Below are 15,074 nucleotides of genomic sequence, written 5' to 3'. Positions count from 1 at the left end.
AGTAACATATATAGCCCGCCAAAAGAGAAAGGAGGGGATTTTGAAAATATCCTCGCAGAAACGATCTCCTCACTAGAACGGAAAGACCGACTAGTCTTTTTAGGTGACTTCAACGCCCCTCACACAACCTGGGGTTATAAACGGGACACTACCAAGGGAGCGCTACTATTACAGGTGACAGAGAGATACAGTTTGCAGTTGGAAACGCTTCCAATGGCTCCAACACGCATTGGAAATAGCGTCAGCAGAGATACTTTCCCCGATTTGACATTTACCCTCAACTCGGACAATGTGATTTGGCAAAATCTCGACGAAACCTTAGGGAGCGACCACTACATTATCAGCCTATCAATGGACTCGGCAAAAATCAGACGCACCATCGGGAAAGTAACAATCACGGATTGGTTGGTTTATCGAAACATTCCCTTCCCCGACAACGGGCTAGATAACGCGGAAGAGTGGGTTGCTCACATTCGGGAGGCTCACGGCCGCACCTCTAAACAAATCACCCTTACCACGGAAAACCCCGTAATTGATACCCATCTCCTGCACCTATGGGATTGCAGGAGGGGCCTCACCAGACGGTGGAAAAGGCAGTGATTAAATCGGAAACTGAGAATCAAAATAGGTGAAATTACTGAAAACGCGAACGACTATGCTAGGAAACTGGAAGCCGAAAACTGGGTCCGGTTTTGCGACTCCATGAGAGGCACACTAACGACAGCCAAAACATGGGCAATACTGCGAAGCATGCTGGAGCCGGAGAATACAAAAACGGTCACTAACAGGACCCTAATAACACTCGCCGAGGAGTTCAAGGGCTCGAACGAAGCCCTAATAAGCTTACTTCGGGAAAAGTACATCGGCGCGGTAACCATGGCTCCAGTCATACGGAAGTACAATGGCCCGCAAATGGGACGCTAGACGCTCCGATATCAAAGGCCGAACTATTCGCAGCGGCGCAATCCGTACGACGGAACACCGCCCCCGGTCCAGACAAACTAACTTACGCAATGCTACGAAACCTTAGCGACCAGCATCTAGAAAAGCTTACAGACTACTTTAACCGGCAGGTTTGGGACAGGGGAACACTACCGACGCAATGGAAGGAAGCGTCCATAGTTCTTATACCAAAGGCCGGGAAAGCCCGCAGCCTGTATAACCTTCGGCCCATATCTCTCACTTCATGTCTAGGAAAACTATTTGAAAAAGTCATACTAAATAGATTAACTAACCACCTAGAAGAAAATGACTACCTATCTGACAGCATGTACGGTTTTAGGCAGCATTTATCCACGCAATTAAGATATATTCCTAAGACTGCATGACGAGGTTATCACCAACATCCCAACAGGGGCAGAACACGTAGTGGTGGCATTAGATTTGAAAAGCGCCTTCGACACCATAGCACACGACCCAATTCTGCAAGAACTAAGCAGTACGGCGTGCGGAGAAAAAACCTATAACTACATTCGATCCTTCCTAACGGGCCGAAAAGCCACAATAGGACTAGGAGAAGTCCGATCTGAAACTCTCGAGATGCCCAATCGTGGAACCCCAAAGGGTTCAATATTATCCCCTTTGCTCTTCAATATGGGCATGAACAGGCTAGCTAAAGAACTGGAAAAAATACCGGACCTAAAATTTGCGCTATACGCAGACGATATCACGCTTTGGGTAACAGAAGGATCCCTGGGGCACAAAGAAAGCGTACTACAAGAAGCAATACAGACAGTTCACCGCTTTGCAGTAAAGGGCGGTATGGCTTGCGCGCCGGAGAAATCTGAATTCATCAGAATTCACGGCAGAGGGTACCGCAAACCACAATTCTCGCTCCGGCTCGATGGCGAAGAGCTCAAAGAGGCACAAACAATGCGCGTACTCGGCCTTCGCCTTCAAAGTAACAGGCGCGCAGATAAAACAATCAGAACTCTCCGAACGACAGCCAAACAAATCTCTAGAATTATACGAAGAGTGACGAAGCATCGTAGCGGCTTTAGCGAGGCCGAAACTTTGAGACTTGTTCACGCCTTCGTCATCAGCCGCATTACATACAGCCTCCCTTACCAGGAGTTGTGTAAAACGGATCTGGAGCAGACAGACGCCCTTATACGAACGGCCTACAAAGCTGCCATCGGACTCCCTATGAGCACCTCCACGGCTAAACTATGTGCACTAGGGTTATACAACACCTTCGAAGAACTTAAGGCAGCGGTATTAATATCGCAAAGAGAGCGCCTAAACTTAACCCCAACCGGGAGAAAGCTGCTAGAAACATTAGGCTACCCCGTACGACCGCACTACTGCGAGGAAGACTTAGTGGCTCTACCTCGAGCGATACGCGAAAACCACATAGTGGCCCCAGTTCCCAAAAACATGAGCCCCTTTTACCACCAGGGCGGGCGCAAGGCTCGGGCACACCAACTTCAAAAAAGATTTGGAAATTGTTCTAAAGCGCTGTACACAGATGCCGCTCCGGGGCCAGGTGGCCATGTAATAGTGGCCACAAGCTCGATGGATCGATTGAAATTCCAAATTAGCGCGACAATAAGGAGCAAATCCATAGGCACGGCGGAGACAGCCGCCGTTGCAATGGCAATTAAGGCCAAAGATGCAGCCGGCCAGCCCTCTGTGATCCTCACGGACTCACAGGTGGCTTGTCGCCTGTTCATGCAAGGCAGAGTACCGGCATGTGCCCTACGCATACTAGGTCACACGCTCCGGGAAACGCACAGTGTCATCTGGTGCCCGGGCCACGCGGGGGTTGCGGGCAATGAAAGGACAAATGCTCTCGTTCGAGAATTGGCTTGCCGAGCGGGAGTGCAGCCCGAGAAACCCCGATTCGATCATTTGACATCTCCACGCGACATCCTTGAGCATCAGCGTCTGGAACGCAGAACATACTCGGGGCCCCATCCGAGTCTGAGCGGAGCGGATGCCCGGGATTTGAGACTAATTCAGACAAATACCTACCCGCACCTCGGGCTATGGCATGCCATTTGGCCTACGGCCTATCCAAGCCACTGTCCATGGTGCTGGGGGAAGCCAACTCTCGCCCACGTAACGTGGGAATGCACGAGTAGGCCCCCAAAATTCAATTCCCCCCTGTTGGGGTCCAAATTCACTAATAGGGAGCAGTGGGAGACCATGCTCGCCGGCGCGGACCTGGAGACCCAGAGCGGTCTACTCGACCAGGCCCGGCGAGTAGCTCTGGCCAGTGGAGTCTCGGAATAGGGACCCACCCACCCGCTCCCAACACCCCTTTCCAGTCCAATCAATAAAATGTTATTCTCTCTCTCTGGTAGAAACGCGGCCTCTTGCGTGGGGCGAACGCGGAGATATTGCACAGCCGCGCCCCAAAAATTGCATAATTTTCAGGTTCCCGTTTTTGTTTCGCACTTTTAATATTTCAGTCTGAGAAGATTTAACATCAAAGGCATGCGTTGTGGGTGTTTTGTTTCATGACATTCGTTCTCAAAATTCCAAGGAATATCTTTGCCAAGAATGCAAGACAAGGTATGAGCAACATTAATGCTGGAATGGTGTGGCAATATAACCCGTATATACCACATGTCATATAAGAAGGCGTGGCATATAAATGCACCTAAATATATTCGGAGGGCATGCGTGGTTGGGGATGATTTTCTCCGCCACCCGCCGACATCGCGCGCCGACGCCCGTTGCCGACGCCGGATTTTCTGCGACACGGTGCCCTTAATGCTTTCGCGTTAAAACAGGTAGTTTTTCCTTTCGGCGCACGTCTTCTGCCCTCTGAGTGACGCCCAATTCCGGCCCGCACACAAGCACGAAAAGAAATAAAGTGCGAGTTCATCATGTGCAATGTGGCCATCCTTTTGGTTCAATTCAGCTCATCGCACGTGAAAGCACAAATGTAAAACATAAAACATTAAGACAAAAAGTAACGGTTGTTTCAGTAAAGTTTCCTGCTAATTAACTATGGCCTCGCACTTGTTCAGCTAGCAGAGTAATGAAGCTTAGACATTCGAGCTTGTGGCTTCAAACATGTTGTGGCTTTATTTATTGCATGTTATGTGCTTTTATCGGCATCAATTTCGACGCAATCCCATCATCATAAACTATGACGGCAACAAGACCCGGCGCATATACAGAATTATTCAACTTGTTGTACTTTAACGCAATATTTTGTTGAGAGTGAACAATATCCAAAGTCACAAAGCCATTCGAAGCCAGAAGGATGAAGTTTAGGCAAGTTCATGCACTAGCCATCATTTCCCTGCTGTCTCGAACACCATGCTTCTCGCTCCCATAGACACTAGAGCCAGATTTATCTCTAGGAATTTTCGTAGGAAACGACGGTTGTTTGATGTACTATCACGCTCACTATGAATTACAACGGGCAAGCACGCGGCAAAGTACTCGTGGGTTGTAGATCACACTGAACGCAACCTTACGTAAAGTTGAATTCTGTAGGCTTTTTTGAAACACGTCGTGAAGTGTTCGTTATAATCATACGAGTCAGTGAAGGAAAAGCCCGGTTCCGGACACAACTGAGCATCGGTAGTGCCGTTAGATCAGCATGCAATGTTGCTTAATTGCAGAAAACGACAAAATGTTTTGCAGTCGTTATGCCACGCCGGCACTGCTGAAAACTTAAGAAAATCGGGAGTGCTTACCCTCTACAGTAGACACGCTGGACTCCATAGTGGAAACTATTGAGAAGAAACGTGATAAGTACAACTCACAGCTTGAATCAACGGCGTTCATTTAAGCTAACATGGCACGCAAGTGTAATATTTAGTAAGAAAGGCGGGTACAGGCCTCCCGGATATTTAATGCTATTGCGCAAGCGTTCACCGCACAGCTTGTCAGAGCCTTAGAACGGCGAAAAGTGATGAGAACAGGATAGTGCGCGCACGCGCGCAGAGCACAATTCAGCATTTATCTGCTACGATGGTCATTTCAGGAAGACCTTGGCAGGGTTGTCTACGTGGTCTTGTTTGCGGAAGGAAACAATAGAAAGAGATCATGTGAAGCAGAACACGTGCACAACTATGGGTCACCTATGATGCACTTTCCGTTTTAGAGCGAAAGCTCTACTACGTTATGTCTCGCAAGGTCATTCATCGCGTCGCAATGACTTTGAGCACCCGGAGCACACGTGTGGCAGGTGTGACGTCACGCCACGTGATCCGCTGCGGAGAGGCGTCGCAGTTGCGCTCGCTCGGAACTTCGCCGCTGTGGTACCACGTGACTAGGCGGGGGTTTAAGGGTGCTTCGCCGGCGCTTGGTCGCTCAGTTTCGCCTTAAATGGCGCGCCGGCTGGCCCGTCTGTGCGTCCGCTTCATCGCAAGCGACAGGCTGAATCCGATCATCCAGTAGAAATACAGCTAGACGGCAGGCTCAGAAATATCAAGCAAAGGCAAATTTGGCTGCTTAAACACAGGAACAAAGGGGCGCCAGATTAGCACGTTATACAGAAGCTTTGTAAGCGCGGAAGTGTGCATCAATGAAACACTGTGTGTATAATGTTTGCAAAAACAAGCTAAACAGACATTTCGCTCGCGATAACTATAGGTTTACAAGAGGTAAACTTCAGCCAATCTTTTCTTTCTTATTGCTAGATCTGGAAAATAAGGAAATTTATTAACCTCTACGATGCATTGTCTGTGAAGGTGCTCTGAACGATGCGGCCTGGCATATAACAACGTGGAGTGCGTGCACTCCTGAAGAGAACAGCATAGCAGATGACTCTCACATTAGAGAGCGCTTAGTGCGCTTGCGCGTAGTATAATACCGATCCAGTCGTTTCTCGCCGTTTCTCGCCGTTGTAAGGCGCTGACTCTCCATGCTGTCGACGCTCGCGTGATATTAAATATCCGGTAGGCTGAACAGCGTATTTGGATTTTCAAGTTTGTCACATGTGAGTGTTCGATAAAGGAAATGCTTGACTGGTTAATAAAACGATCGAACTGCAACATTTCTTCGAGTTTTACAGAAAGCTATTGCGATGTCTTTGGCAGGTATGCAGATGGATAACGGTAGTCACTCGGCTGTAAATTACGGTGGAATACCGTGTAGATGTTCTCTTTTATAGTGTGTCATAGCGTATATATCATTACACGCTTCAGGTAAAAATACAGTTTGATTTGATAAGCCTCCACTGCGAAAGAGAGATCTGTGAATACTTTAAAGGGACTCCAAAGAGAAAAATGATTTCTTCTGTATCAGTAATTACCCTTCTGCAGAATCAAAAACAACTCTTACCACGATAAGACGCTTGGCAAGACAGACAAAGCACAAAAGACGCCTCCTTTTAGGTTTACGTCATGGATTGGGCAGCGTTATTCGAAGGTGTAGTTAATTATTTGATGCAATTATGGGGTTTTACGTGCCAAAAGCACTATCTGATTACGAGGCACGCCTTAGTGGGGGACTCCGGAATAATTTGGACCACCTGGGGTTCTTTAACTAGTTAATTATTTAAGGATTAAGATAGAGTACATTGTGTTTTATGGGAATCAAAGATTGAACATAGAGAATTTCAGGATCTCTTCAGGAACTTATAAGACATAGTACTTTAAAATCCGTGATGTCATAGTGGCATCTCGGCATTGGGGATTCAGCGCGATATTCCAAAACTGAAATTTTCACCTCTATTTTTTCTTCTAATAATCAACCTATCTCGGAATTAAGGACAACAGAGTTTTCAAAAAAACACTTCATCCGTCTAAACTGATTTAATGTTTTCCTGTCGTGTCCCTTCAAAGCCTTCAATGAACCGTGAAATTTTGCACTTGTCAATTACTGGGAGTAAGAACACCAATATACAGTAAGCCATACGGTATGGTCTCATATGTTTAAGCTACAGAAGGCAAAACTGTTGCGCGCTCTGTTTTATGTGTACACTGATTCAATTTAGGGGGTAACTACAACCGGTCCTTTCTGGAACACACGCCTCAATATAAATAGAATGACTCAAGAAAAAGATGCATGCGCCTTGCGATAAAAAAAAAAAAAATGCGACCTCTACCATGAACATCTTCATCACTCTGGTATACAAACAGCGTCAAAAATCCTACAACTTTTCGTTTTAGTAGGTACGGAAGCAAAGGAGGCGTAGAAACGATGTAAATGATTAAAGCCCAAACCGCATGAGAGCGATTTTGTGGGCGACGGCGACGAGAGACGGCTTCCAGCGACGAAACAGGCCGTCGCGCCAACAGATCGCTCGTTCTTGTCGCTCAATCGCTCGGTCCTGGAAATCTAGAATTCGTCGCCTGGAAGTGCTATGAGCGACTAGCCAATAGCGCCAAGCCGGAACAGGATGTACATCAGTCAAGTATTACTGATTGTAGGACGGAACTAGCGAACAACGAAATTTTGATACGTGCAAGGATAAGAACCTTTAGAAATATTTGTGCTGCTCTTTACAGTAAAACACATCAACTTAAATTAATAAAGCACGCGTCACGCCAGTTTCGGCGCATATTTTCTGCCCTCATACCGGCAACACCGGGGAGACGTCGCTCAAGGTCGTCGCTCGCATGCGGTACGAGTTGTAGGCGATGAGCGAACGCAACAGCCATCTCCATCGCGTCGCTTGTCGCTGTCGCGCGCACGATCGCGTGCATGCGGTTTATATTTAAAAAGTGCTGCAATAACCAGCTCTTCAAAGCCGTACCGAAAAATTATTATTCCATTACGACTACTCAACTGACTCTGCCTGTCGCATGCGTCTGTTGTTGAAAGCTCGCATGTTTCTACGTTTGGAAAAAAAAGAGCCGCAGTTTCGCCCGAAAGACTTCATTGATTGCGGATAGCAAATTAGTAGACAGCTATACGAAGTAAGGATAGTAGTTAAATTCGGCCGTAGAAACTTGGAAATATGCACTTGCTAACTAAATTACCAAGCATGATGTAAGCGTGCAAAGGCTAACATGAACACATTACACTCGATGACCGCGGACACTCGTTGTCAATATGCTGGCGCCAGGAAGGGCGGCAGCAGCAGCGTGCGAAATGAACATCGTGCGGTGTATCGCTTCAACGCAAACTGAGCGACGAGAACACCACACGCATGAAGCTATGAGCTTTGCGCGACCGTGCAAAGTACGTAGTTCGTGCCGCAGTCAAACGCCACCCCCCCCCCCCCCCCATCCCTCCCGCACTGCCTATCACCCTATGCGCGCGAGATTGAGCCACGACCGGTGGCTCCCCTCGCGCGCTTTCACGCGCACATACAGCATACGGCGCGCGGAGATTGTGTTATCACCCTTGGGCTAAATACGGACCATCACGGCGACGGCGACAGCAGAAACGCGCTTGCAGTTTACATATAATTGCTAGCGCAATAAAACATTGACTGATTGTAGGACGGAACGAGTGCCATGTTGGTGAACAAGCACGGTGAGCAGCTGCATCCGTTGGCGTATTGCGAGGCTCCAACAAAACCGGAAGGACAGGGTCCTCTACTAAGCTTGCCTTCCTCCATGGAAACAGGTTACCCGAGGCAGTTAATAAGATGCACTGACCAGTATTCCTACGCACCATATAGGAGAACCATCGCGGTGATAAGCTACGACCGTGATGTCCGGAGAGTGTACGGTGTAGCCATAAAGGAAAGAGTGCTTACCCATTGTCGACACCTGCGACTCCATAACCGCTGCAAAAAAATGAATATAAATAAAGATAAACAAGGACAAAACATAACCGACAGTAGCAGAGGACTGCTGTAGCTACACGGTTGTTTGTAATGGACAACTACATGTATTAAGCGGCAAATTCCAACCCCTTGCCAGTATTCTCCATCGTATCATGACTTGCTTCCTCTGTAAGCCTTTCACGCACATCGGTGGTAAGAAAAGTCATAGCATCGCAGGCATCATCACAATAAAACCGCTGGGAAGGAATTGTAAGTAACGGGGAGGCATCTCCACGACAGCAGCTTCACGAAAAAAAAAAAAACACCAGTAATAAGAAAGTTGCCGTTATCCGCGCAATACAGTTGCTTCTGCTAATAAGCTTCTGAAGCGTGACTAAAGGATCGATGGCGGACGACGCTGGAAACACCCATGTTACCGACACTAAATTTTAAAAGGCATTCCTAAAATCGCTGCGACAATTGTGATTTGCGACTTGAGCGCATTGTTCATGCTCAACCGTCTACCATGCAGGAATATACTCACACCTAGCGTGCATAACGCAATGCATACGTGCTGGCTTCACCATCGGAAAATTAAGGCTTGAAGCCTTGTTGCTTCCGACATATCCGCTAGAGCGGGTTGAAGCAACGCGCTCTCGCGGATATTTCGTAAGCAATACTGCCGCTAAGTGTACCAGTTCATGACGATTAATTCAAGGTAGAATGCCTGCCGTCACTGCGACCGACATACGTTCAGTCCCGGCAGTGATAAGACGTTTCAGCGTATACTGCTAATATCGTGCGTGTAGGTTGCCTGTGACGTCGAAAACAATCAAAACAGATAACGTGACATAAACAGCTACTCGCGGTAAAAGCAAACTCGCGATAAGCAATAAGTGATAGAAATTCGCGTAAGCGTTTCGATGTGTCAGCGCGAAGCTGGATCACGTAAATCCAATGTCGCTTCCTCCGATCCCTAAGATGTGTTGTGGCTATCAACTGTGGAAAGCCGCGGCGCAAGGCGCCCATAAATAGCTGTACGCTGTAACACTAAATGGGCGACACAAATGAAACAGGGAAATGATTAACGTTACTTACATTCCTCGCCCATATTGCTTCGTCAGTGTTCTGGTGCAGGAAATGGATGGAAATACCCGGAAGAATCGCAGCGAGCCTCGACCACCAATTGGAAAAACACTGCAGCAATGCAGAACCTATAAATCAAGTAAGCTGCTAAACCAGAAATATCACGGAAGGAAGCCTTGTGATTACGTGTGCGCAAACGTTCGTTTGGTTTCCTTCTTCTTCTTCGGGGCTGCCGATGATGATGATGATGATGATGCCTCAATACTTGGCACAACCCACTGAGGGGGATAGGCCACGAACCGGGTGGTATTATGATAGAAATTTGAAATAAATTAATTTATAAATACATAAGTATAAGAATAAAAATAAATGAGTAATTCAAAATGAGAAATAAAGCAATAATAAAAGAATTTAGTAGTGTTTACTAAGTTAGTCAGCGGGGCTGCCAGTGGAAGCGAGCGAGCCTCGTGCAGCTTTCGTCTTCTTTTGTTTCCGCCAACATTTGCACGGGTCGATATCGGTGCTTAGACTTGAAAGTTGCAAGCTGGAACTCGAAAAAAAATCTGAGGAAACCTAAGCACTTTTGAAGAGTTGTGAATGCGAAAGCATTATTTTCCAATTGAACACCGCTGAGCAGTCCTTCGAGTTATGAACTCCATGCAGGCGAGCGAGCGCCTTGAGACGCTTGGACAGGTTTAGCCGAAGGGTGTACTGGCATTCTTATAACCCTTTTGAGAACATCTCCTTGGCCTCCACAGTTTGACATGCAGTAAATCGATACAGGGAGCCTGCCTCGGTAGCGAAAGACAAGCACGCGGCCTGCAGGCCGCGTGCTTGTCTTCTGCTACTGTTATTTACAGTTACAGGCAACCATGGTTGCCTGTAACTGCTAGCTTTGTGTCACGGAGACAAAGGCGTTGCATATGATGCTTGTCGAGGAAAGAATATTTATGAGCGGTGTATTCGCAGAGAAGTGCGACACATATACAAACACATTTCAGGCTTCTATACTCCTTCTGTTGCAGTGGCACGTACCCCGTCTGTGGAATTACATCACCAAGAGTAGGCGCATACCCAGTCGCCTAAATGTGGTAAACTTATGATAACGAAAAAAAAATTCGCGCTATTTCATCGAAAGTCCTGTGCGCGTTAAAGATACAGCCTACATTTTACGTAGTGGTCTTATGTCGCGATTTAGAGTTTGATTACACGGAACAGAAGTGTACTCACGGATACTACTTTGCTGGTTAACATTGATATGCAATATAAGTCGTCTATTCGGCGAGAAACTCGAGTACTTAATACTTTCAAGAAACACAGGTCGCGATAGAGAAAGCTTAAATTTAAAAGCGTGTGCTGCCCGCCATCAATTACTCTTCTCCGACGCCGTGGCCGTCCTCTGTCGCCGACACGTTTAGATTCAGAGTACAAAAAAGAAGACGACCCATTTGGCCGCAGCGTGAGTACGACCATTTCAATTAAAAAAAACCAATTAATTATGCGCAAGCGGTTTTATCACAGTGGCGTCTTATAACTTGTGGCTAGGAACTTAGATTGCCCATAGTCTTCACGGGTTCATGTGAATACGAAGCAAACAAGCATAGAAAAACCATGAATGTTATGATAGGCTGTAGAAAAGGCTTTGCGTTGAGTATGCGTTTAATAGCAACAGCGCTTGTTAGGATGTTCTTGCAGCACGGAAGAAACTTCCATGTTCAGAACAGTAGCACAAATGGCCCCTGCAGTACGTATTTTCACCATAGAACACCAGAGGTTTCTTTCCTTTTGCTCCCCCCCAAAATCCAGGTCCATTCTTGTTGGCAAAACCCCTTGATTGTGCGCTCTGCTGCAGCGATAGCAGTTTTTTGGCAATCTCGAGCAACAAAGCTGCTGTTTTGTTTTTGTATACACCATTTTTGTTGATGGTTTTGTGGCCACGCATTGGTAAAGCTTTCCAACAGACCCATCGATAGTAGTAATTTCATGCTGAGTGACGAGCCCTTGCACGTTGCCAGACAACATAACGACGTCCAGTAACCGCGTAAGTCCTCAAATGCACGAAATGGCGAACGTCGACGCCGCATGCAGACTGTAAGTGTAGTAACAACAAGACGAGCAGATTAGGTTTGAGCAAATGGTTTTTTTTTTTTTTTAACGCGGTTACCATTGGAACATTTTCAAGGCCGTGCATAGCACACGAGAAGAAAAGGGAGGCATTCACTTGAATATGGCAGCTTGATAAAAATCCGTTGGTAGAGAAATTTAAAGAGAAGTAAATTTTCTTCAACAGTAAATCTTTCTTCGTAAAGAACTAGTAAGCGCTCCAATTGTACCTGCGCGCTATTTTCGCTGAGTGCCAAGTTTCCTTTTTATTAATGATTCTGTTTGAACAGCTCAGGTCGGGTGACGTGGCGTTGCCAGCAGCCAGTGGGCCCGGCTCGCTGTGCAAGGGGTGACAGCCAATCTCCGGCAGCAGCTGTGCTCTGACCACGGTTAAAACACATCAGGCGTTTTCACCCGAGACATTTGAGTCCGGTCCACATTTAAAACGGTGCGTTGACCTGCTGTGTTCGCCCCCAGTGAGTCCGTATAGTGGAGCAGCACTAAGAGGCCGCGTATTTCGTGTGTACGTGTCTTATAGCAAAGGGCACAAAATACCGTTCGCGGTGATAATTACCACGACCGCTTGGATCAAGAAGTCAGCGGATTTAGCAACAGCATCTAACCAAATAGCAGCTTCTACGATTGCTTGTGTTTGTGGGATCACTTTTCGAAAACCTTACAGGAATGTGAAGGCTAATGGTTTATCCAGGCGACAGGCCTTCGGAGCGTGCACATAGGTGTGCATTCTAGCAGCGTGATGAAGCGCCGGCGCCTGGCCCGGAACTGGAACGCGTACATTAGGCGCGTGAAAACGGCAGACCAGTGGGTGGACCGAGTGGTGTGTATCCCTACGTGCACACGAGGAAAAAGCAGGACCGACTCAGCAATTGCCGCTTTCGAATTATGAGGCTGTTTATTCCCCTGCAGAAAACAGGTCCACGGACCAGGTGTAATGTCAGATCGCGTTGACAGTTTGTAGCGCTTGCAATAGATCTTCGGCGTGTCTCCAGAGGGTGCTGGTGACAAACGCGCGCGTTTTAGCATCGTACAGGACCACCGCCGGCTTTATGACAGCCATAGACGTAGAAAGAGTGAGAGGGGGTTGGCTCGAGTTAAGGGGAGCATATGAGTGACGCACGAAGAGCATTAAAGACCGCGATTAGAAAGAAGCGCGCCGGGTAGGAGAAGCGCGGGACAATCAAGAGGTGACTGAAGTTTACAGAATACAAATACGGACTCTTGCACCTCATACGCATGTATGTGTCCCCGTTAAGGAAGCAATACACGCCTCCACCGTGGGCCACATTTCGTTTACACGCTGATGCAGTCTTGTGATTAGAATTCGGTATAACAAAACGGCCTTTATACACACGTTCGGTGGGCTGATTGTAATCGACCTGTTTCCTTAGCGGTGAACTGTATACTGTAATGACAAAGCCACCATATAAACTATCGTCATTAGATGAAACGGATAGAAACAACAGAATACAAACTAAGTCGGAAGTGATAAAGAATCTCATAGGTAAAAAAAAGGCATGTTGAAACAGATAGAAAGGTGAGCAGAAAAAACACACCACCCAAGCACTCCGTACAGGTGGTTAACCAACGAAGCTGTAACGTGCGGCCCCGGTGTTTAGCACTGGGTTAATCCCGACGCTGTATTGAAACGTTTCTCAATTGTTGGTTACATGTTTGTGTTTCTAGTGGAACGCAAGCGCCAATGGCGGGCGGATGCTGCTAACCACGACGCCGAGCTAACTCGAGATAACGAACGCATGCGACAACGGCTGAGCCGAGGAGGCGGCATTGCGGGCAGAGCAGCGTCATCGTGGCAATGGCGGGAACGCGTTCGCCGGGGCCAACGCCCACTTTCGGCGGGAGTTTCTTGAGTGGCACTTGGCGCGCGTGCTTCGGTACGACGCAGAGAACGACGTCACTAACGACACTGCCAATGGCGCGCGCTCTTGGGTACGACGTAGAGAACGACGTAAAATCCTAAAAGTGAGGCATTCACTTGAATATTGCAGCTTGATAAAAATCCGTTGGAAGATAAATATAAAGAGATGAAGTAAAACTTTCTTCAACAGTAAATCTTTCTTCGTAAAGAACCAGTAAGCGCTCCAACGACGTAAAGCGCTTTACGACGTAGAGAACGACGTAAAAAAATCCTTAAAAATCCTACCTAAAATCCCATATACCTCATATACAATGATCTGATCTTGACTTAAGGAAATCCTATATAAAACCCTTACGCTTCCATGAATTAGTCGAGACAAACCATCCAAAAAAATTATGTGCCCATAATTCCCATATGATAATCTCATATTATAGATAATAATGTCAAATATGCGCCCTTAAGTTTCCACATATCACGAGCGACATATACCATTTATTCCATGTGACATGCTCGATATGGAAAAACATGTTTTTTTTTTATGGGACCCCCATACGTTCGTGTAGTTGATGTGGGGGTTATGGTGCATATAGTTTTATTTGGATGCGAAAGCAGCAAAGGGTTCATTAAGCGAAAAAGCCGGCGGCGTCTGTAGCAGCGAAACCGCACCTAAATTCCCCATTGGCAGCGACGCCACGTTACGAGTGCACCTCGACGGAGCAGAGTGGGCGAATCGGAACACTTGCTTCCGTGCTAGCGCGCCAGCTGTTGTGTGAGGGGAGAGGGCATTGCCGCGACGCCACGTCACCAGTGCGCCTCTATGGAGCGGATACGGCGACGCGACGCCGCGGGGCAAGACGGTTCGTCGTCGGCGAACCAGTCGCGTGACCCGCTTCCTCGGTCTCTCGTCGCACAAGACGTCGGTGTCTTGCAGCGTTGGCACCACAGGCTGCTGCTTGCTGGCTCGAGCAGCATGTACCGCTATGGTACATTATTCGCACTGCAAAACTCGAAGGACCAAAATTTGAATTGGACATTAAGGCATTCACAACTCATAAGAAGTGCTAAAGTGTCGTCGGATCGTTTTTTTTTTTTTTTTTTATGATGGGGCGTCACATTTGGTATGTAAAAAAAATACGGGCTTTAACGCGACAGCGTTAAGGGCCCCGTGTCGCAGAAAATCCGGCGTGGTTAGTGTTCTTGATGTCTTGCTGGAGGCAGCAGCTGCCTTCTGTATGGTCACATGAAAGAAAACACAAGAGCGGAACTACTTGGGGATTCTGTGTGCGGAAACTCATGGCACTGAGGAAGATTTTCCCGAACGCAAAATGTCAGACTCTGTATGATGATTTTCCATCGTTTTTTGCA

At 47.3% G+C, this 15,074-nt stretch overlaps 1 long non-coding RNA gene across 1 annotated transcript in view; it reads right to left on the bottom strand.

Moving 5' to 3' along the window:
- The window catches only part of LOC125946447 (uncharacterized), a 35,938-nt gene extending 26,099 nt beyond the window's left edge, over window positions 1-9,839 (bottom strand). Inside the window, exons 1-3 of the long non-coding RNA XR_007467594.1 lie at window positions 9,722-9,839; window positions 8,615-8,644; window positions 4,656-4,691 (exon numbers count right to left, since the gene is read on the bottom strand). This is a non-coding gene — a long non-coding RNA (uncharacterized LOC125946447). The remainder of the gene's footprint in view (window positions 1-4,655; window positions 4,692-8,614; window positions 8,645-9,721) is intronic.
- Window positions 9,840-15,074: the final 5,235 nt, after the last annotated feature.

Source organism: Dermacentor silvarum, chromosome 6 (genome assembly GCF_013339745.2).
Source record: "Dermacentor silvarum isolate Dsil-2018 chromosome 6, BIME_Dsil_1.4, whole genome shotgun sequence".
Classification (NCBI taxonomy): domain Eukaryota; kingdom Metazoa; phylum Arthropoda; class Arachnida; order Ixodida; family Ixodidae; genus Dermacentor; species Dermacentor silvarum.
The sequence above is the reverse complement of the archived record's forward strand: the minus strand, read 5'-3'. Positions and strand labels throughout refer to the sequence as shown.